Genomic DNA, 24,018 nt, shown 5'->3' with positions numbered 1-24,018 from the left:
TCCACACTATTTGCTACGATCCCCAGACTGTCCGCTCTACAGGCCGGGGTCAGGGGCCCGGTATAAGTGCCAGGATCAATGCGGGAGAAGGCGATCGCGGATGAGCTCCGGAGCCCGCCGCCGCCTACATCAGCGTCCAAGCCATGCCCCCAGCGCCTCCTCAAATAGTCCTCCACAAGTCTTAGGCATCATAAGAATTTAACTTTTTCATCTACCTCCTCTATTACTGTTTATTCCATGTGTCAATTGAATTCTACGCATTTTGATCATTACTTTGGAAGCGTTATGCCTCTTTAGTATGAGAGAAAAAACAGAACATTGAAAATGTGTTTTGAGAATCTTATTCATTGACAATAAATCATAATCAAATATTTATTTAAGATTGGATATTATCAAAGGATGAAGGAATGCCATAATTTGAATAATAAGAAAATCATCTTGGGTCGATTTGTAACTGGTGTAGCCTTATGTTAGACCTCATATATGAACTTCATGGGGTTGGCATAGAGCCCAATCCCACATCCCTTAAAGTCAAGTTGAAGCAATTAAAAAAAATTCCAGATGTATGGCACAATACAAAAGAAGGTGTTAGGACTGGGGGGAGGAAACTTAATATGGAAAGATATTGAGAGCCTCTTGCATGGGCGTCACTTAGGGAATGCCAGGGCCTCAGCTGTGACCCCTGGCTTGCTCCTTGCAACCCCTGGCACTGCATTTGTAACCCCTGGCCTCGCATGTGGCTAAATTAGTGCATGGAATGCAGGGGCAGCTCGTCCTAATGGACGTCAGTTAGGGCTCCACTTCCCTGGTTTTCTGTCAGTTTTTGATTACACAAGCAGTGAATAATATTATTCACTATTTGTGTAGTAACACATTGAGTTAAAAAAATGCAGAAAGTAGGATATAGAAAAAGACTACATTCAAAGAGGCCTCTGAGCATTTTAGACTGTAAAAACATAACATTTTAAATCAAGGCGTGCTTCTGTATTAATATGCAATGCAAAAAAAAATTTGAAATGCAAGAGCAGCATGTGTTAAAATGAGTCACGGAGAAAGTGCCCAATTTAAGGTACATTGACATACACATTTAGGAAGTAAATCCAAGCAATTTAGTAACAAGCCCATTGTGGCTGCCATCAAAGCAACATAAAAGCAAATTAAAAGGAAGCGACACTGCAAAGGGAGTAAGGTGAGCAAGGAAAATCTAGTAAAACAGAAAGGTTAGCAAATGAGAAGGAAACACAGAAGATGAAGTTAGCAGGGAAGTATAAACATTCAGTATATACATTTTCATAATTAAGTTGAAAAGTTTCAAACACTAGCTTGCAATATTGACAGGGAGAACAAAATGGTGTGTGTTGGTATATTGAGTCAACAGGACACACATAGTAATATCCAATATAATATGCAGTATATAGGGCAGGAGTGAAAGTTGGGAAAACCCAGATGAGCAGTTTCACAAAACACAAGCATTGGTAAAGCTGAATGCTCCGGCTTTAATAGGCTAATACATGCATACAGTATGTGTGAATGCTAATGTTTTCCTCCGTTAGCACATTACAGTGAGACCTATTGGCTGTATCACTGCTTGTTTCTTCCATTTGTTGGCATGCTTCTAGACTGCCGATGCGTGTATCCCTCTATCCCTTCTGCCAGGATGCCTGTCTGTTGGTTCCATCTGTTGTGGTTACTTGTTTATTGCAATCACAGCAACATTGACACTGCAGAGCCATTTGCATGAGCTTTGTGGAAAAACTGGCAAGCCCCGAAAGAGACATGTTGTGCTACGGCGACGTGTTCCATGTTACATTTCTGATAATTAAGAGATTAGCATATGTTTTTCTCGAATGTCCACTTCTCAGGGAATAATCAGGCATATAGAAGTATGACAAGCACAGACCTTTGTATTCTTTTGAAGCGTGTGATATTCACTCCTGTACTGGTTGCGGTTGTTCTCTGAGCTTGGCCCCTGGCAGACGTCATCCATGCGCAGGTGGGATTTGAACCGCTCATTTTCTCCCTAAGGCAAGTTACATATTTGCTATGAAAGGCCCTAGATATTGCAAAATAGACAAGCGCTTGTAAAATGTAAGTGCTCATTGCTTACATTTGGATTCTAGCAGTACATGGCATGTGAAGGGTATATTCGGTTCTTTTTTTCTTTTGTCCTCATACATGCCACCAGAACAGATAAACTCTAGATGGGGTCCCTCTGCGCCTTCCACACAAACATATTCAATAGCCACCCTGGATGCTTGTGCCGGGTAGACAGAGTTCGTCCAGAGGTAAGGATGTCTCCTGGTCCCACTCCCGTTCACCAGACTAGACAAACCACAAGTTACTAGGGAGGACCGGACAACAATCCTCTGGCATAATCATAGGACCGGTGTTAGTTCTTCCTCCAGGTCTCTAAAGCTGTCCAGATCTAATTGGTTCATCGCAGGCCATATCTGACTTGCTAGTCATAATGATGTTTTTAAGACAATCAGCGTATGTGGGTGGAGCTTCAGATTTCCATGCCCTACAAATTTCCCTTCTGGCAATGACTATTACGTAAAATATAAATTTTGAAGCAGGGATGCTCATACAGTAGTCCGACAGTAGACCACAAAAAAACTAATCGAATGCTAACTTCAATTGGCCTTAATAGAACCTCCTACAAAAAGCCACATACCTCAGTCCAATATTGAGCAATCTTTGGGCAACCCATGAACATATGTTGGTCGTCTGCAGCCGGGTGTTTACATCTGGGGCTGTAGTATATACTTGTGGTCACCTTAGATAGTTTACCCAGAGTAAAGTACACTCTATAGACCGTATAGAGATGGTTCCTCCTAAGCTTCGCTGGTTTGACCACTGTCTGGGACATAGGGAAGGAGTCACTCCAGATTTTCCGTACCTCCTCTTTGTTGTCTGAAAGAGTATTACCCAAAAGATTCTCCAACTCGGAGTCCAAACAATCCCCTGCTCCGATGAAGGTCCTATACCAGAAAGACACCTCACGTTTCCATAGGCCCGCTCTGGAAATGGAATCAACGGACATACTATCTTCTTCATTGCCCCAGGATTGTGTTGCCCACCAAGCAGAGAGCTGGTAATACTTAAATCTTGTTAGAGTCCCATTTGTCAAATTAGAAAGGGACTCCCAGTTCATAAGCTGTGAGTTTTTACAGAGGTCACCCCACACAGCAATACCAGCTAGTTTGAGCGGCTGACACAATTGATCCAGGAGGCAGTCAGGAGTGCCAGGGGAGTCCCAAATCGGAGCCTGTGAAGTGTAATACGATATCCCCAAAACTCTCCAGATATATCCCCAGTTCTTAGGAGCAGCCAGCAAGATCTTAAGGCGGACTTTTTTGTAAAATTTGGGGTCACCAAATTTAAAAAGAAAGAATTCCTGTCCCTGCGGCACATCGTGTAGCATTGCGCGAAATAAGAGGCCCTGCGAGGAAGAATCTCATTTTTTGGCTAATATTCTAAGATTCTGAAAATGGAAGGCATGACAGTAGGAAAGTAAATCGGGTAAGGCCAAACCTCCAATCTTCAACCCTCTCCTTAATTTCTTCCAGGCTATTCTGGGGGTTTTTGTAGCTCATGTGAAGGAACCGATCTTCCCTTGAAGACTCGCAATATCCTTAGAATTAAAAGGTAGTGGAATTGTGTTGAACAGAAAGGTTATTTTGGGCAAAATCATCATTTTTACGAGATTAACTCTCCCATAAATATTCAGCCGTAGACTCCCCCATCCCAGTAATAACTTGCAGACCTCCTTAGATGCCTTCTCTCAGCTGATCTTAGGTATATCTGTCAATTTCTGGGTTAGATGCATCCCTAGGTATCTCATCTGCTCCCTTGCCCCCTGTATAGTGCCTGAGATGTTCCAACCCATTATATCGTTTTCTCTGTTGATCTTATAACCAGAGATTTTACCGAATTCCTCAGCCAGTTCGAATAACCGGGGAATTGCATCAGTATGATTTGAGGTGTACAAAAGAAGGTCATCTGCATATAGAGCGGTCTTAAGCTCCAAATCCACAATTTTAAAAGGTATAATGATATGATCTGTTGTAAGTGCACGTACAAAGGGTTCAATATATACATTAAATATTAGGGGGGACAGGGGACAACCCTGCCTGGTGCCTCTGAGAATACTAAACCACTCCGTTAGAGCACCATTAACTAGAACTTTTGCCCTAGGATTCAAATAGAGAGATTTAACAGCTCCAGTGAAATTAAGTGGGAAACCAAACTTATTCATAGTCTCCCAAAGATACTCCCAGTTAACCTGATCAAACGCCTTAGCGGCATCAATTGCGACGATGGTAAGTGGCAACTTTTTTCCTCCGCGAAGTCGATTGCTCCAAGTACCTGAAAAGTAAGCTCATTGAGCTGCCTCCCTGGTATAAACCTTCTCTGATCAGGGTGTGTGATTGTTTTAATAATTTTGCCCATCCTGGTGGGCAATATCCCTGAGAAAATCTTTAAATCAGAGTTTAATAACGAAATTGATCTGTACAATTCGATTTTTTGAGGATCTTTATTTTGTTTAGAGATCAATGATTCTGTCGCTTCCGATCAAGATGGGGGGATACATTCACCTTGTATGAATATTCATATTAAAAAGTACTTATAATACCGGCACAACCCTCTCTAGAAGGCCTAAATAGACTTCAATTGGTAACCTGTCCGGACCAGCGGCTTTGCCATGACTCATTTTCCTCATTTGTTCTCTGATTTCCCCCTCCGAGATGCTAGATATTCCTTATCAGATTCAGACAGTTGAGGTAGATCCCTAAGGTCTAACCAAGCCCTAGCTTCGTCTGGTCTCTAGGTAGTATCCTATTGATATAGACCCTGCATAAATGACCTGGCCTCCTCTCTCATTTTATCATCTTCTAATAACAGGACCCCTGACCCCCTTTGCATCAAACTCTTAATGTTGTTTCTCACCCTTTCTTTTCTTGATTTCCACACCAAGAGGGAGCCACATTTGAAGTTCTGTAATTTGCTGGCATCCCACCTATCCTTCATAATCTTATCTATTCTAGCATTTAAATCCGCTTGTAGACCCACCAATTCCTTCTCCAGCTGAGGGATAATTCCCTTAGCCATCAGGGCTGCTTGTTGCAACACCAACTCTTTCTCCTTAATACTCTTAAGGTCCTCTATTTCTCTTTCTTTGCTAGATCTTCTCTTATGGGTCATAAGAGAACTCAGAAGCCCCCTCAGATATGCTTTAAGGGTTTCCCAGAATGTCTGTTCAGTGGGGGAGCCTATGTTGAAGCTACAAATTTCCCTTCTGGCAATGACTATTAAGTAAAATATAAATTTTGAAGCAGGGGTGCTCATACAGTAGTCCGACAGTAGACCAAAAAAAAAACTAATCGAATGCTAACTTCAATTGGCCTTAATAGAACCTCCTCCAAAAAGCCACATACCTCAGTACAATATGGAGCAATCTTTGGGCAACCCATGAACATATGTTGGTCGTCTGCAGCCTGGTGCCTACATCTGGGGCAGTAGTATATCCTTGTGGTCACCTTAGATAGTTTACCCAGAGTCCAGTACACCCTATAGACAGTATGGAGATGGTTCCTCCTAAGATTCACTGGTTTGACCACTGTCTGGGACATAGTGAAGGAGTCACACCAGATTTTCTGTACCTCCTCTCTGTTGTCTGAAAGAGCATTACCCAAAAGATTCTCCAACTCGGATTCCAAACAATCCCCTGCTCCGATGAGGGCCCTATACCAGAAAGAAACCTCACGTTTCCATAGGTCCGCTCTGGAAATGGAATCAACGGACATACTATCTTCTTCATTGCCCCAGGATTGTGTTGCCCACCAAGCAGAGAGCTGGTAAAACTTAAATCTTGTTAGAGTCCCATTTGTCAAATTGGAAAGGGACTCCCAGTTCATAAGCTGTGAGTTTTTGCAGAGGTCACCCCACACAGAAATACCAGCTAGTTTGAGCGGCTGACACAATTGATCCAGGAGGCAGTCAGGAGTGCCAGGGGAGTCCCAAATCGGAGCCTGTGAAGTGTAATACGATATCCCCAAAACTCTCCTGATATATCCCCAGTTCTTAAGAGAAGCCAGCAAGATCTTAAGGTGGACTTTTTTGTAAAATTTGGGGTCACCAAATTTAAAAAGAAAGAATTCCTGTCCCTGCGGCACATCGTGTAGCATTGCCTGAAATAAGAGGCCCTGCGAGGAAGAATCTAATTTGTGTGCTAATATTCTAATATTCTTAAAATGGAAGGCATGACAGTAGGAAACTAAATTGGGTAAGGCCAAAAACTCCAATCTTCAACCCTCTCCTTAATTTCTTCCAGGCTATTCTGGGGGGTTTTGTAGCCCATAAGAAGTAACCGATCTTCCCTTGAAGACTAGCAATATCCTTAGAATTAAAAGGTAGTGGAATTGTGTTGAACAGAAAGGTTATTTTGGGCCAAATCATCATTTTTGCGAGATTAACTCTCCCATAAATATTCAGCGGTAGACTCCCCCATCTCAGTAATGACTGGCAGACCTCCTTAGATACCTTCTCCCAGCTGATCTTAGGTATATCTGTCAATTTCTGGGTTAGATGAAACCCTAGGTATCTCATCTGATCCATTGCCCCCTGTATAGTGCCTTAGCTGTTCCACCCCATTATATAGTTTTTTTCTCTGTTGATCTTATAACCAGAGATTTTACCGAATTCCTCAGCCAGTTCGAATAACCGGGGTATTGCATCAGTATGATTTGAGGTGTACAGAAGAAGTTCTTCTGCATATAGAGCGGTCTTAAGCTCCAAATCCACAATTTTAAAAGGTATAATGATATGATCTGTTCTAAGTGCACATACAAAGGGTTCAATATATACATTAAATAATAGGGGAACAGGGGACAACCCTGCCTGGTGCCTTTAAGAATACTAAACCATTCCGTTAGGGCACCATTAAATAGAACTTTTGCCCTAGGATTCAAATAGAGAGATTTAACAGCTCCAGTGAAATTAAGTGGGAAACCAAACTTATTCATAGTCTCCCAAAGATACTCCCAGTTAACCTGATCAAACGCCTTAGCGGCATCAATTGCGACGATGGTAAGTGGCAACTTTTTTTCTCCGCGAAGTCGATTGCTCCAATTACCTGAAAAGTAAGCTCATTGAGCTGCCTCCCTGGTATAAACCCTCCCTGATCAGGGTGTATGATTGTTTTAATAATTTTGGCCATCCTGGTGGCCAATTCCCCTGAGAAAATCTTTAAATCAGAGTTTAATAACGAAATTGGTCTGTACAATTAGATTTTTTGAGGATCTTTATTTTGTGTAAGGATCAATGATACTGTCGCTTCCGACCAAGATGGGGGATACATTCACCTTGTATGAATATTTTATTAAAAAGTACTTTTAATACCGGCACAACCCTCTCTAGAAGGCCTAAATAGACTTCAATTGGTAACCCGTCGGATTTGCCCCGACTCATTTTCCTCATTTGTTCTCTGATTTCCCCCTCCGAGATGCCGGTAGCTAGATATTCCTTATCAGATTCAGACAGTTGAGGTAGATCCCTAAGGTCTAACCAAGCCCTAGCTTCGTCTGTTCCGTAGGTAGTATCCTCTTGATATAGACCCTGCATAAATGACCTGGCCTCCTCTGTGATTTTATCATCTTCTAGCAACAGGACCCCTGAACCCCTTTGTATCAAACTCTTATGTTGTTTCTCACCCTTTCTGTTCTTGATTTTCACGCCAAGAGTGAGCCACATTTTTCGCCATCGGCGAAGTTCTGTAATTTGCTGGCATCCCACCTATCCTTCATAATCGTATCCATTCTAGCATTAAAATCTGCTTGTAGACTCACCAATCCTTTCTCCAGCTGAGGGATAAGTCCCCTAGCCGTCAGGGCTGCTTGTTGCAACTCTAATTCTTTCTCCTTAATACTTTATGGCCCTCTATTTCTCTTTTTTTGCTAGATTTTCTCTTATGGGTCATATGAGAACACAGAAGCCCCCTCGGATATGCTTTAAGGGTCTCCCAGAACGTCTGTTCAGTGGAGGAGCCTATGTTGAAGCTAAAAAAATCACCTATTCTATCATTTAGCTCCACCTTCACTCTCTCATCCAATAACAAAGTCCTTTCTAGGGTCCACCTTTTCTCTGTTGTCTTAAGCCCAAGATTAAGAACTAACTCCACAGCAGAGTGGTCTGATATAATCGCTGGGATATAACTAATGGATCCTACTTCTGAAAGCAAACACTGATCTACTATATATAATCTATCCTTGAGTATTGCTTATACTTCTTACTATATAACGAAAATTCTCTAACAGTATCATGTTTTGCTCTCCAGATATCAAGCAAATTGAACTCCTTCATAATGTTCCTAAGTATAGAAAATGTTCTCGTTGGAACGCAGTATTTCACTTTAGAAGTTCGGTCCCAACCTATTTTACTAAAGGCTTGTTTAAAGCTTGTTTACAGCTTGTTTACACTCCTCCCAGACCGTTCACATTTCAGGAGAGGAGTTTTTTCTTAGACAACCTAATCGTGGCCTACCCATATGAGCCACACATCTAGAGCTAAAAAAGAACCTTCTTTTATTTGCATGAAGGCACATTTTTCAATTTCACCTTCCCCCTCCTCCCCCTTGCACTCCCCACCCCAGCCCACCCCTGAGGAATCCACCCTCGATGCTTGACGTGGGAACCGCCTTTTAGGAACCCTCCCTGAGGCAGCACAGCGTCTTGTTCATATTACAAAAGAAAAGAAAACCATTCCGATATAGCCCATTGGCCTTCCTTTATAAAAAAAAAAAAACTAGAAAATATATAAAGGAAGGCCAATGGGCTATATCGGATATAAATAGGTATATTCGGTTCTTGAGTAACTCACAATCTTTCATCTAATTAAAGATATATGTGGCCAGTTCGATGTGGTGGACTCAATCCCACATATGAGACTTGGTGTAAACAGGGAGGCAGCTTTGAGACGCCTGGAGACCAGATATATACTTGAGCTCGACACCAAAAACCCACTTGGATTAAACACAAGTGAAGATCTATTCACATGCCTGTAAGGCCCAAATGAGGCAGGGATGTTCACTATTAGGTATAACAATATCAAATATAGTCTCTTCAAAATAAGACGAATACAGAAGTAACAATCCTGTTAAGAAACATATCAATTCTGCTGCATCCCATTTTCCCTTAATTGTAACCTCCGTTTGTATTCACTTTTTAGATATAGTAATTTTATAGTAACACACAGGCATATTAGCACATTAGGGTGGTATCAGAAGCACGAGTATTGCACTTACCCACTTGGCACTGTAACTAATGCACTTTAATTGTTCAGCTGAAAGGCAGGCCCACTGGGGCAATATCACAAAGTACTTCCAAATTCAGCCACCCATAGAAATCAGCAATTTGATCAGATAATAATGAGATAATGATATGTGGAAACACTATGAATTAAATAGTACACATTGGTTTTAAATATCTCCCTTCCTGGTTTATATGGTTTTAAAGTATCACAGTTACAAATAATGTAGTGATGATTAACAATGAATAATCCATAAATCTATTAGCATAGTAAAATGAAAATGGTACATTATGTATTCAATAAGTAGCATGTGAAACATATGACTTAATTGCTGTTAGTAATGTGTTTTTAGAGCTTGACGGAAGTCTGTCTTTCATATTTATGATGCACTTGTCACTTTAAAATGAGGAGGGTTTCATAGACACGTCATGTGATCAAGGCCTGCGAAGGCCAAACGGTGTCATGTCGGTAGCTGTATTTCAAAATAAAGAAATAAAGAAATTTGCACCAAGAGTAGTGGAGTCCGTTCTTGTTTTGGTCCGCGAGTGAGGGAACATTGGAAACTAGGTTTTGAAGTGATATATATATATATATGTGTGTGTATATAACCTACTGGCGTTCGCCAGTAGGTAAATATAGTTAGGACCTAGTTTCCATAGAAAATCCACATTCTATTTGGAATAATTTTGACGCCGGTTGATGAATCTTCGTGAATTTCTCAAAGAAGATAGCCCGCTCCGCTCCTTCCCTGAAAGTTTTGGGGGGATTCGTCAAGTGGGGGCTGAGAAAAAAGAGGGGTCTCAAAACGTGTTTTCCCCATGTTATTTTCCATAGGATGTTTAGACACGGCTACAGCCCGAACGGCTGAACGGAATTACAAGAAATTTGGCAAAATGGTAGAGTCTGATTCGCAGATCACGCTTTTGCTTAAATGGTGTAAATCCCTCCAGTAGTTCCTGAGAAAATCAAAAGAGAAAAAATATATATATCTATAAGCGTGCACTGTACGCGTACAGTACCCGTACCATACTCGTAAACAGTTTTTGGGCCTTGGGGGTCCTTATGGGACCACCTGGGCAGGCCTAGGGGGTCAGGGTGCTTCTACCCTGCCCTCTTTTTGAGTTCTACACATTTGTTTTTCTGCTTTCTTGTGCCTCAGTCTACCGAGGCACAAGATGGCTGCCAAAAATTTCTGTTTTGGAGTGTTGACAGACAGTGGCAGCCAATCAGCACGAGCTGCATGCTCATTGGCTTTCAACACTTCAAAGCAGGAAGTGTTGGCAGTCATCTTGTGCTCCGTAGACCGAGGCACAAGAAATCAGAAAAAACAAACGTGTAGAACTCAAAAAGGGGGCAGGGTAGAAACACCCTGACCCCCTAGGCCTGCCCAGGTGGTCCCACAAGGACCCCCAAGGCCCCAAAAATGTTTTTTAAAAACCTGGTCTATTTTTTTCAAATTACCCCCAGGGGGACCAAATCGCGGGGGCATAGTGATAAAGAAGTGTGGGGGGCCCCAATCCCCCACACTGCTCCAGGGACCGCCGTCCCCAGGGGCAAAGCAACGCAGCCCCCTGGCGCATACTGGAGGCTCCTGGTGGGCTAGTTGGCCCCCAGGGACCCCCAGTATGCAAAGGGAATTAGTTCCCCCTCTGCAAACGCGCCAGGGGGCTGCGTTGCAGAGAGGTGTAAAAAGGGGCATAGCCTCATTACACCTCTCTGCAATTCAGCCCCCTGGCACATACTGGAGTTTCCAGGTGGGCTAGTTGGCCCCCAAGGACCCCCAGAATGCAAGGGGAATTATATCCCCCTCTGCAAACGCGCCCGGGGGCTGCGTTGCACAGAGGTGTAAAAAAAGGGTGTGGCCTCATTACACCTCTCTGCAATGCAGCCCCCTGGCACATACTGGAGGTTCCAGGTGGGCTAGTTGGCCCCCAGGGACCCCCAGTATGCAAGGGGAATTAGTTTCCCTTCTGCAAACGCGCCAGGGGGCTGCGTTGCAGAGAGGTGTAAAAAGGGGCATAGCCTCATTACACCTCTCTGCAATGCAGCCCCCTGGTGCATACTGGAGGTTCCAGGTGGGCTAGTTGGCCCCCAGGGACCCCCAGTATGCAAGGGGAATTAGTTCCCCCTCTGCAAACGCGTTGCAGAGAGGTGTAAAAAGGGGCATAGCCTCATTACACCTCTCTGCAATTCAGCCCCCTGGCACATACTGGAGTTTCCAGGTGGGCTAGTTGGCCCCCAAGGACCACCTGAATGCAAGGGGAATTATATCCCCTCTGCAAACGCGCCCGGGGGCTGCGTTGCACAGAGGTGTAAAAAAGGGTGTGGCCTCATTACACCTCTCTGCAATGCAGCCCCCTGGCACATACTGGAGGTTCCAGGTGGGCTAGTTGGCCCCCAGGGACCCCCAGTATGCAAGGGGAATTAGTTTCCCTTCTGCAAACGCGCCAGGGGGCTGCGTTGCAGAGAGGTGTAAAAAGGGGCATAGCCTCATTACACCTCTCTGCAATGCAGCCCCCTTGCGCATACTGGAGGTTCCTGGTGGGCTAGCTGGCCCCCAGGCACCCCTAGTATGCAAGGGGAATTAGTTCCCCCTCTGTAAATGCTCCCCGGGGCTGCGCTGCCGAGAGGTGTAAAAAAGGGTGTGGCCTCAATACACCTCTTTGCAATGCAGCCCCCTGAGGAATACTGGAGGTACCTGGTGGGCTAGTTGGCCCCCAGGGACCCCCAGTATGCAAGGGGAATTAGTTCCCCCTCTGCAAACGCGCCAGGGGGCTGCGTTGCAGAGAGGTGTAAAAACATTTTTTTTTTCAATTTATATTAAAAATGTGTAATGTAATTTAAAAAATAAAATATCTAAAAATAAATAATTTAAAATAATGTAGTAAATCAGTATAAAAAATATAACAATTAATACATTTAAAGATCATCATTTACAAAACCATTGAAATTCACTGAAAAAACTATAGGTTTCAGCCACGTTATAGTTAGGAATTACCATTTAAAAAACCTTTGAAATTCACTGAAAAAACCATAGGTTTCAGCCACGTTATAGTTAGGAATTAGCATTTTAAAAACCTTTGAAATTCACTGAAAAAAACCATAGGTTTCACACACGTTATAGTTAGGTATTAGCATTTTAAAAACCTTTGAAATTCACTGAAAAAAACATGGGTTTCACACCAGTTATAGTTAGCTGGTCATTTTACTCATACAAAACCTTTGAAATTCCCCCGTTATAGTCAGTTGTACTCACTATAACTCGCGCGTCCGCAATCCACTTCTGATGATGTCCCATATTACATCATTCATGACATAGTCAGTGACATCACTGATGACATCACTGATGACATCTCAAATGACATCACTGACGACATTATCCTTGTGAAAGAGTGGCAGACGTCCTATCAGCGTACTATAACCCTTGATACACACAGTCAAAAATAGAAACTAAAATTTTCACAAAAAAAATGGAGATACCAATTCCAGTTAGAACAACCTATTCAGTAATTCCAAAATCTACATACACATCTAGTCATTCACTAACAGTTCTATATGGGCACTGATACATATACTCACTCATCATATGTACTCATACACCTATACATCTTATTACACACGGACACTCATCTATAGAGTTACTCACACACAAACTCAGAAGAATCCTGAGGCTGCTGTTCTGCCATTTTGATATGAAAAAAGCTGGAACAAAGCAGAGATCCTTCTCTCAGGAAACCAAAAGAGATAATGAGGGAAGTGGGTGGGGTTTTTCAAGATTCTGGAAAAGAAACTACTATATTCCAATCATAAGTGTTGTTTTCATGTCACATGACTTTACGTGCCTGCAACGTGCGTGCACGTATGCGTGCACGTTGCGCGACCGTCGCATATAAATGACGTTTTACCCGATTTTCGGGAAAGCTTTTAAAAACGTGAAAAGGAGGCAGGGAAGATACTCCCAAACCCCCTAGGCCTTCTCATGGGGTCCCTGAAGGACCCCTAAGGGCAAAAAAACATTTTAAAAAAAAAATCAAATTGCGAGGTGTGCGCACGTTGCTCGTACCCTCGAGGCACAACTGAGTCAAAAACAATATTGGAGAACGTGAAAAGAGAGCAGAGTAGAGACTCCCTGACCCCCTAGGCCTTCTCAGGGGATCTCTGAAGGACCCCGAAGGGCAAAAAAACCTTTAAAAAAAAAGAAATCACAAATAATTGACACATTTCACTGTTTATATTTTGATTGAAGATGTAGACTATACTGTTTAACTTTATCCGAATCATAAAAACTAGCTGTGCCGTTGCATATTACAGGATACAGTCAATGTATTACAATATACAAAGGCAGTTTGTTGGAAAATAAATATATAAAAAATATAAAAATTGATACAGAAATTAGCATTTTAAAAACCTTGGAAATTCACTGAAAAAAACATAGGTTTCACACACGTTATATTTAGGAATTAGCACTTAAAAAACTTTGTAAAATCTCTGAAAGAAACATAGATTTCACACACGTTATAGTTAGGAATTAGCATTGAAAAAACCTTAGAAATTCACAGAAAAACCATAGGTTTCACACACATCATAATTAGGAATTAGCATTTAAAAAACCTTGGAAATTCACTGAAAAAACCATAGGTTTCAGGCCTGATATAGTTAGCAATTAGCATTTAAAAAACCTTTGAAATTCACTGAAAAAAACATAGGTTTCAGGCCTGATATAGTTAGGAATTAGCATTTAAAAAACCTTAAAAATTCACTGAAAAAACTGTAGATTTTAGGGGTTTTATAGTTAGCTGGACATTTCACTCATACAAAACCATTGAAATTCCTCTGATATAGTTAGTTGTACTAACTATATCTCGCGCACCCGCAATCCACTGCTGATGATGTCACATATTACATCATTCATAACATGGTCAGTGACATCACTGATGGCATCTCAAATGACATCACTGATGACATCATCCAGTGAATGTGGTTTGCTTTGTTATTTAAATATGTATTATATATATAGCAATTTGCATTGAAGAATGAGTGGATATATAAATAGAAATATCTGGATGGAGGATTTAGTAGCAGTGTGATTGACTATTTACTTGACTAATTTAAAGTGTCTCTCTAAATATATTAGATAGTGACTTAACTGTGTGAACATCTGTATCACTTTGTCAGTTGTTGTAAAAACTGTAAGTTTCAGAGAAAGATTTGCTTAGAAGATGCCTGTTTCTCCAAAATAAGTTCTATGAGTTCTTCTGCAAAGTGTTGATTATCTCCCAGAGAATAAAATATAGTTGGGATTACTTCTGTGTTCAATTTCCAACAAAAGACACTAACATTACCTTTCTTTTAATATTTTGTACAGAGTAGAATCTTTATGAATGTTTGCCACATTTCTGCCTTTTGTCCCTATTTGATCTAATTGAGTGAAGAAGTGGTCCTGGGGATGTTAGTAGGTCATCCCTGGTTATGAGGAGTCATTGAACCAAGTTTCATTAAGGAATTGGATGTCCAGGTTATTAGTAGTAGTAGGGTTTGCAATTTTGAATGTTTGTTTTGCAAGCAGACCAGTAGTTGAGCAAGAGTATGTTGCATGAAGAGTGAACTAGATAGATAGTTGAGGTCCAGATACCTCTTAGGTTGACTATGTTACATGCTCTAATGTTGTGACTTGGCGTCTGCTTGCTAGTGCTCAAAATAGGGGACATGTTGAACATTACTTGAGGAGTGCCTTCAGAGATTGAAGATTTGTAAGTTTCACTGAGATTCTTAATAGTGTTCTCAAAAGGATATGATATGGCTCTCTTTGTTCAGGCAGTGTGTTGTTGTGTGGCGAAGAACTGTATTTGTAGTTGTATTTTGTATTTGTATTTAAGCGTGATCTGCATCCCAAGGGATATCACAGCACTAGGATAGCTATGACCTGAAGTGAGTATGGTATAATACTGGGAACATCTGCGAAAAGAGAAACATTGGAGATAGACTGCAGTATGTCAGCAATTACATCCTAGGATACAGATGTGATTTCAGCTTCTTTCTAAATTACATATAGTCCTCAGTAAGGCGAAGTTCCAAAGGAATTTAGTTCCAGTGAGTGGCCACCAGATGAGAGAAAGAGCAGCCCCCTGCTCTAGCTTTCTTAATGCGTCTGTTTTTGGCCAAAGCGTGATAGCAAGACTTCAGTTTTCATGTGGGGGCATAGAGTTTGATTTTGTCTTGCATGATTCTGGGGCCACACTTGTGTAGTGCTTTGTGTGCATAGCACAGGAGCTTGAACTTGGCTCTTTGGCGCACAGGCAGCCAATGGATCTCCCTCAAACATTCTAATGCCGAGCTGTGACTGTATTCTGACAACACCAAGTTGTCAGTGTGACGAGCTCAGAAGCCTATATTATGTTTTTGGGATAGAAAAGTACTGCATTGGTGTCTCTTTGGTCAACTCAGTCCTGCTTGAAACACAAAGCTTGCTGACACGCAATAACCTGAGGCTTAATGCTCTTAACACGAAATTCCTTCTGATCTCACCCTACAACCAATCCCTCGTCATGGAACAATGGTTAAACCAGCTGACTGCTCTTAACTACACATGAAATATGAACAAGACGACCTGACCAAGGTTTAGCACAACCACAACACAAGTAAAATAAATTTGGTCCCAAGGCACAAATACTGTCAATAATTTTCTTCAGATGGCGGAATCTTCTTTAGTCCAAAAGTTCAATTCTTTATTGTGGTAATTATACCAAACCAGTTACACAGCCAACGCGTTTCGTTCCTTGGTGGAACTTCGTCAGGGCACAGATGGAAAAGTGTCCGGTTGACCAATGAGTCGACAAATAAAGTGAGTGAGCAAACAGTGAAGGTCAACCCCTGTCGTGTCCCGAGCACCGGGACAAGTAGGTACTGCTCCACGTTGTCACAAAATAAATAGATAGACTGGCACATAAATAAATCCAAGGATATAAGGGGGAGAAAGCGATCGCTTTCTCCCTGTTATCATGCTGGGAGCCGCCGCCGCCGAATTCAGAGTGTACAGCGTGCAAAGTGACAGCCGAATTTAGAGCTTTTCACAAGTGATTATTCTTTCTGGATTCAATACTTATCCTTGGATTTATTTATGTGCCAGGCTACCTATTTAGTTTGTGACAACGTGGAGCAGTACCTATTTGTCCCGGTGCTCTGGACATGACAGGAGTTGACCTTCAGTGTTTGCTCACTCACTTTATTTGTCGACTCATTGGTCCACCGGACACTTTTCTAGGATGTATGACGGTACAACGCGTACCGTTTTAACGTGTGCCTTTACAACGCGTCTTTAACAACGCAAGTCGTTACAACGACTTGCGTTTTTGAGCGCGGATAGTGAATAGTATAATTTACTATTCTAACACCAGTCCCCGTGGATAGTAGGGAAGGTGTTGGAATAGTAAATATACTATTCTTTATCCTTTAGCGCCCTCCAGCGCAAGTCGTGGTTACGACTTGCGTTGTAAAGGACGCGTCGTAAAAGCACTGCGGGGTAACATCCGCGTTGAAAAGGATGTTCCCCCTTTTCTATCTATGCCCTGACGAAGTTCCGCCAAGGAACGAAACGCGTTGGCTGTGTAACTGGTTTGGTATAATTACCACCAAAAAAGAATTGAACTTTTGGACTAAAGAAGATTCCTTGGTTATATTTCAATGAGTGCGCCTTCCGCCATTACAAGAAAATTGCTCTTAACTACAGACTGCACCTCATGGACTTGGCGTCATATCTGAGTATCATTCTTGACAAAAGCCTGAACATGCAGAAGCACATCAGTTTCCTCACCAAAGGAGTGAACTTCCAACTCAGCTTACTTAGGAACCTCAAATCCTTCCTTTCTGCTCATGACCTTAAGGTTGCAGTACAAGCATTAGTGATCTCAAAGCTGGACTATGGTAGTGCAACACTTTGCGGCCTGCCTAGATGACGACGACTCCTCCTAGGGATTCCTTCAATTTCGCTGCTAGGCTCTTAACTGGCACAAAAAATACCACTACATCTCTCCGGACTTGCCGGAACTGAATTGGCTTCCATCTGAAGCTCGTATACAGCAAATAATTGCATGCATGGCTCACAAAGCCATCCACTTCAAGACCCCGATTTACCTTGCGCAGAGACTGGAACTTTTGTGTGGTTCTAGAGCCTTCAGAAGGGCCAGCATCCTTTTGTTTAAACCTTATAAATTCAAGAAAAAAAAGACCTTTAACCTAGCCGTTTCAGGGATGACTCCGAGGATCTCGAACTCCCTTCCCCCCAAAGTCAGGGTGAACCCTTCAACTGTCTTCTTCAAAAAAGAAGTCAAAGGGCACCTGATGAAGAAATTTCTGCCTTAGCCTGCCACCGTCATCTGACTCTGGGTTCATACCCGTTGTCTCTGGTCCAGCCACCTGGTCCATGAGTAGGTCAGGCATTTCTAGAGTTTGATTTTTGCTTGACTGTGTGTTTTCTTTTCCTTCGCGAGATTTTTGGACAATTTGACACTCTGATCTTGTCGTTTTATTTGTTTCTGCTTTGTATGCTTATACCCTGGGATGCATAATCTGTATTAATCCCTTGCGATGCACATTCTGTAAAGTGCTCTGATACCCTTGGTGGTCATGTTCGCAGTATATAAAACTTTCACAAAAAAAAACCCATAAACTGAGAGGGTACTCATTTCCAGTATCAGTGTCTAACTTTAAGGAAAGCTCCATCTGGGATAGGTTACAATCATTCAGCTCCAATGGACTGTTTCAACCTGTGTTCAAGGTCACGGCATGAATCTTTGAAGAAGCAGGGAATGATTTGCCACCCTTGTGGCTACAGCAGCAAGAGTGGTTCTGCAGGTGGCTGGGTAGATGGTCCGATTTTTCTGAACATTGTTTGGTTTAAACATCTTGAGTGAAGTCAGTAGATTTTGTATTGAACTGACTGGCTTTAAAGAAGTGGTGACATACATGTTCTCAGTATTGTTGGTCACCTGACGACTTGCCATCTCAAGTCAGCTGAGTCTCCAAACCTATGATAAAGGGTTTAGGTACAGCTCTGAGAGAAGGTGAAGGTGTTGATCCTAGCCACAAATTCTAAGCGCAGGGGTAGAATGTTGGATACTTAGTAAAGAGACAGAAAGAGAAAGGTGAGTTTCTTGCATTCTACTTGTGCAAGAGAAAGTCACAATTAGATTATTTTTCTTTATGTTTTAAAATGGACATTTTAGATGAAAAAAGCAGTGGTGGACCTGGCCCTTTTTGCAGGGTCATCCCCAAAACCTTTTGCCTTCCTCCTCATACTTTTTGATGAATTTGTTCTTGTTGGCCTTAGAATTCTGTACACTTTATAACTGCCAACCAATGCTAAAGTGCTCTCTCCCTAAAACATGGACAAATTGACTTACACCCGATTGGCATATTTAATTTACGTGTTAGTCCCTTGTAGAGGGGCACCGTAAATTAAATGGTACTAGTGGACCCGCAGCACTGATTGTGCCACCCACTGAAGTAGCACCTTAGAACATGTCCCAATCTGCCATCGCAGCCTGAATGCAGTTTTAAACTGCCATGTAGACCTGGCTAAATAAACCTGTTGCCAGGCACAACCCTTCCTTTTTAATACATATACGGCACCCTGAGGGCAGGTTGCAATGTATTTAAAAAGTAAAACATGTACTCTTAAGTTTTACATGTCCTGGTAGTGAAAATCTCTTAAATTCGTTTTTCACTACAGCAAGGCCTGTCTCTCCCATAGGATAACATTGGAGATGCTTTATTATATTTTATTAATGTAGTTTCCAACTGGGAAGAGATAACTAGAGCACGTTTGGTTTCTCTGGGCTCTCAATTTAAGATCATAACTTATGGTGAAGTGAGATTTTATTACAATTCTGAAAATGTCACTTTAAGCAAAATTGCATTTTTCTGCCTCATCCATTTAGTGGCTGTAGCCTGTCTTTGGTCACATGACTGTGTGTAGCTGACAGTTGGGCTTTGTATATTCCTCCTAGATAGCTACATGGCGTGCCTAGATGGGCTATCACTGGCAGGATTGCAGGGAAGATCTGGGCACAGCCCCACTTATGACTGTGATGTATGAATATTGTGTGTGGGACACGATCAATGTATTTATGTTTTACTAAATTTTGGCTTTGTACTGTATCTAATTCTTGTTGAAACATTGATGAAATGTTTTTTGTGAATTTGAAAAAAAAAAGGACTATATACTTTGATAAACTCAAGTTGATTGTTGATTATAGACCTGGTCTGCTCCGGTGTGTGCTTACTAGTAACTGGACCCTCTTGTAGGGCATTATTGAAATTGCTGGGCAGGTATTTTCTTGTTGTTGGTTGCCTTCACAGCCCCACTTACATCTGAATAGGCTGTGTCCTGCTTCCACACAACAGGCTGCATACTCCCTGTAGTTAATCTGGGGCCAAGACTAGAGAGGGAGGATGCCCAGGGAGTTCAAAGGGAAACCTCTGGACCCTTCTCTCCCACTTCAAAGGCACAACGGGGTATAAATACTGGACCTAAAACACCACCACTTCCGTACACTTCTGGACCTTTGGATACTGTGCCAGGAAGGAGGACTGTTGTGCTGCTGAAAGATGGACATTCTGCTCGACTGCCCTCTGCTAGACTCCTGCTTTGCTGTTCTGACCTTCTGGCTGCTGCCCGCTTGCCTGGGTGAGAAGGGCTGGACCTTAATCTCTTGAACCCAGAACCCAGTGTGACTCTAAGTGTTAGCTGGCTGGCCTCTTGATCAGAAGACATAACAGGCTTCCGACAACCTTGCATCTTCAACTCAACTCTGCAACCTGTGAGCCTACTCTGCCAAGTGATGATACCTCAGTTCTGGACCCTTGGACGTTGGCTTAAGATACTTTACCAGCCTCTGTGGATCTAGCAGAACCAACGCATTTTCTCTGCTCCACAGTCCAAACCCGAGCAGCACCAATGGATCTCCGCTGCTGTATCGATTCTACACATTGCAGAGATGAGCATTGCTGTAGCAGCCCATATTGCCTTTAAACCCACTGCTGCACCACTGCACATGCCTCCACAACCCTTAATGAAAGTAGCCTAGACACCGGACTTCGCATCGCAGCATCGCAGCCTCGCAGCTCTTCTGCACGCCGCATCTCTGATGCTGGACTTTGTATTGCAAGCCCTGTTGACTGGATCTTCCATGATGCTGCAAAAGGCCCTCGCTCCGCAGCCTTGCCGCGTCTCGCAACCAACACATTGCTTTGGCTGCGCAACACATCTTCAACGCGGATCCATGCAAAGCTCCGCAAACCAGGAATTAAGGTACTTTTGTTCAGCTGGACTAACTGGGTTCCTGTAGCTGGCTCGCACTCCATAGTGGTCAGCCTGAAATTGTGACTTTGTCCCAGTCCAGCACAACTAATTCAATCCAATCAAGCTTTATTTGACATGTTAGTCATAAAAGCATCATACAAACCTTATCATATAATACAGAATGTATATGGTTTAAAAAACTAGTTCAAAAGCCTGTTTGATCAATATGGATTAAAAATATGAATAATAAATACCATTAAAACAGCTTAAAACATTTTAAAAGAAACGACAACCTTTTCTTAAATTCATTGTAATAAAACATAATCCATCTGAGTAGCTGAGCCTACTGTCTACAGAGCATAGTAAATCATTTACTTCCCTTCTTAATACATGTGAAAATGAGCAATTATAAATGCTCCGTTGTTATACAGCAAGTGAATGAGATCTTATAACCCACAACCACCCCAAAACTTTTGCTCCTGCAACCACAATAGAAGGTAAAGTGTTGGAGGGTAAAATTCGTAAAGCTTCAATGCTCCTTTTGGTGTATTTTGTAGTTTACAAATTGGCCCCAGCCATGCACGTCGCGGGGCAGCATAGGCAGGGCAAACAAACAATACATGTGCTAGTGTTTCCTCATTGGCCTGACAAGCGGGGCAATTAGTGCCACCTCCTTGTGTCCATCTAGTGGTAAACGCTCTGATTGGTAGTGATCCCACCCTAAATTGGAAGAATAATTTCCAGTCATGCGGCTTCGTAATTAAATTCCAGTATTTTTCTAGACTGGGGATTATTTTAATTTCCAAAAAGCCACTGGTTAGTGAAGATATCTCACTGCTTCTCCATGTATTGTGCACTACCATTTCCCAATACTTTTCCTTTAAAATCTCTTTGTGGGGGGGAATGGGGAACCTGTTGGATCATCCCAGAGTGCTGACATGCCCATGGATGCTCGGGTTGCTCTAACCTCCCGTAGCCATTTAATTCAATGGAAATTATCAGCCTTTAGCATGCATTTGAGGCCTGCATCATATGAAGCTAGTTCAGGTGCACTCCAGATTCTACGCCAGTATAATATAGGGCATAATTTGGTTATATCTGCCAAGATCGTAAATAAGGGGGCATGCAGGGGTACTTTGTGGTAGAGTTGTAATCTTGCGCAAGAACCTATTTTCGGCTACAGTGAGCTTTGATAGATTCTCGCAACCCCAGAGTTCTGCCCCGTACATGTCTGAGCTAACCACCTTCATGTTACATACCTGAAGTACTGGGCTGATTGGTTTCATGACTGAGGTGTATACTCCAGTTGAAGCACTCCTGATAATTGCTGATGCGTCAGAGTTGCCAGATCAATCTGATGGGTCCATTTGAACTCATTCTGTATATTAACCCCCAAATAGGTAAAAGCACTGACTTGATCCAAGAGACGATTATTCATTAAACTGCCACCTTTAAATGTTCTATGTGCATTAAAAGGTGAGCTTTTCATTTTGGATACATTAACTTTCAAGCCCCTTTTACAGCAAAACTCCTCAAATATCAAGAGGGCATCCGCCAACATTAAAATAGAGATTTTTGCACCTACCAGTTTTGGGGCGTCTGTTGGGGCGTCAGTTGCAATAGATTCCACAGAATTCACAATTCCATTGATGAACAGGGAAAACGATGTAGGTGCCATAACACTGCCCTTTCGGACACCTCTCTCGATGGGAAATGGACTAGTAACTTTCCCTTGTGAGCCCCAGCAGATTTTTGCATAGTTATCCTCGTGGAGTCTCGCAATGAGTGTTAGTAATTCAAGTGGCATCCCCATATTTTGCAGGACTGCCCAAAGTTTGGCACGGGGGACCAGGTCAAAGGCTGACTTGAGATCAACAAAGGCAGCATACAAGCTGCCTTTGCCCAGGACCACCGTTTTGCAGTAAATTAGGTTAAACCGGAACACCTGGTTGATGGTACTTGTAAATGCCGAAAACCAGCCTGTAGAGGGGATAATATACTATGTTCATCTATCCAATCTTGTAACTTATCGAGGACAAGGCGCCCCATTACCTTTTGTTAAGAATCTATTAAGCTAATAGGTCTGTAATGACCTGGGAGTGATATATCCCCCTTTTTAAACACAGGGATAATTTCAGCCCCTTTCCAGGATTCGGGAACAGGCACACCACAGGCAACCACATTGACCAACAGGAGAATAAATTGGCACCATCTGTCATTATCATACAGAAATCTGTCCGCTGGAATGCCATCAGGTTCTGGGGCTCTACCCCCCATTACTGACCTAAGTGCTACTTCAACATCGGCCCTGCAATATGACTTGTCTTGATGGAATAGGTAATTCGGCTCCCCCAAGTCTAGCTCTACTACGTTACGGGCATTAGGGGGTTTAAAATGATTAATCCAGTCCTTCTGGGTCACATGATTTGTGGCTGTTGCGGCTGGCCACCTGGGTTCCATTTTATGATGTACCAGAAGTGCTTGGTGTTACCCATGGCACAAGCCTCCTTAAGGTCTTGCCATCTCTCCTCGTCCAAGTCTCTCTTTGCCTTTTTCTGAGTGCTTCTATACATTTGCCTAGCTGAACGGACAGCAGAGGGCTCACCTATTCTAATGGCTTGTGCTAACGATACGCGCGCCATTCTACATGCCTTATTAAACCAACAGCTCACTTTCGTATTTTGACTACTTGGTGTCTTACTCTGTTTGACGAAATATATGGGCAGGAGGGCAAAGAATTTATTGTGGATAGAGATGGTAGCCTCAAGAACCTCAGTTTTACCTATGCAAGCCGCTGACTCAGCTATAGCATGGTCAGTATCCTTGGTAATATTCGATATGAGTTCAGGTTTCTCTAGTATCTTCACCCACTTTAAGCGTCTCATGTCATTGGGGGGAAAATGCCGAGAGCTAGCACTTCACCGCATTTTGGTGTTTGTGCCTTCTGTCATGGTAGCCTAAAGGAGGCATACAATGGGTTGTGATCACTCTCTAACCTATCCCTCCCTATCATGTTGTCTAAAAGATGCCATAGTTTCAGACTAATTAATAAGAAGTCTATCCGACTAGCGCTAGATCCGTTATTAAACGTATTTGCCCCTCCTCTGTCAGAAACAGATCTTCCATTTGCCGCTCTTAGAAATTTCTCCAGGCAAATAGAGTTCATTTGAATAGCCACATCTATCCATTTTCTTATTGGTGCAAGTTCCAGCTTTGGGATGCCCCACTGGACATCTTCCTCTTCCGTAAGGTATTGTTCATCATTAGCTAGGTGCTCAAACGGTGAATTAACCCGTTTGCCGCAGCCGCGATTCTGCGCTAGTGCGGCACTTCCGCAAAACAGTCGGGGCTGCGTCGGCCGTTGGATGTGCGCAGCACTACGAAGGTAGTGCTCGCGACGTCCAACGGCCGAC

Source organism: Lissotriton helveticus, chromosome 10 (assembly GCF_964261635.1).
Source record: "Lissotriton helveticus chromosome 10, aLisHel1.1, whole genome shotgun sequence".
NCBI classification, from domain to species: Eukaryota; Metazoa; Chordata; class Amphibia; order Caudata; family Salamandridae; genus Lissotriton; species Lissotriton helveticus.
Note: the sequence above shows the minus strand (reverse complement) of the source record.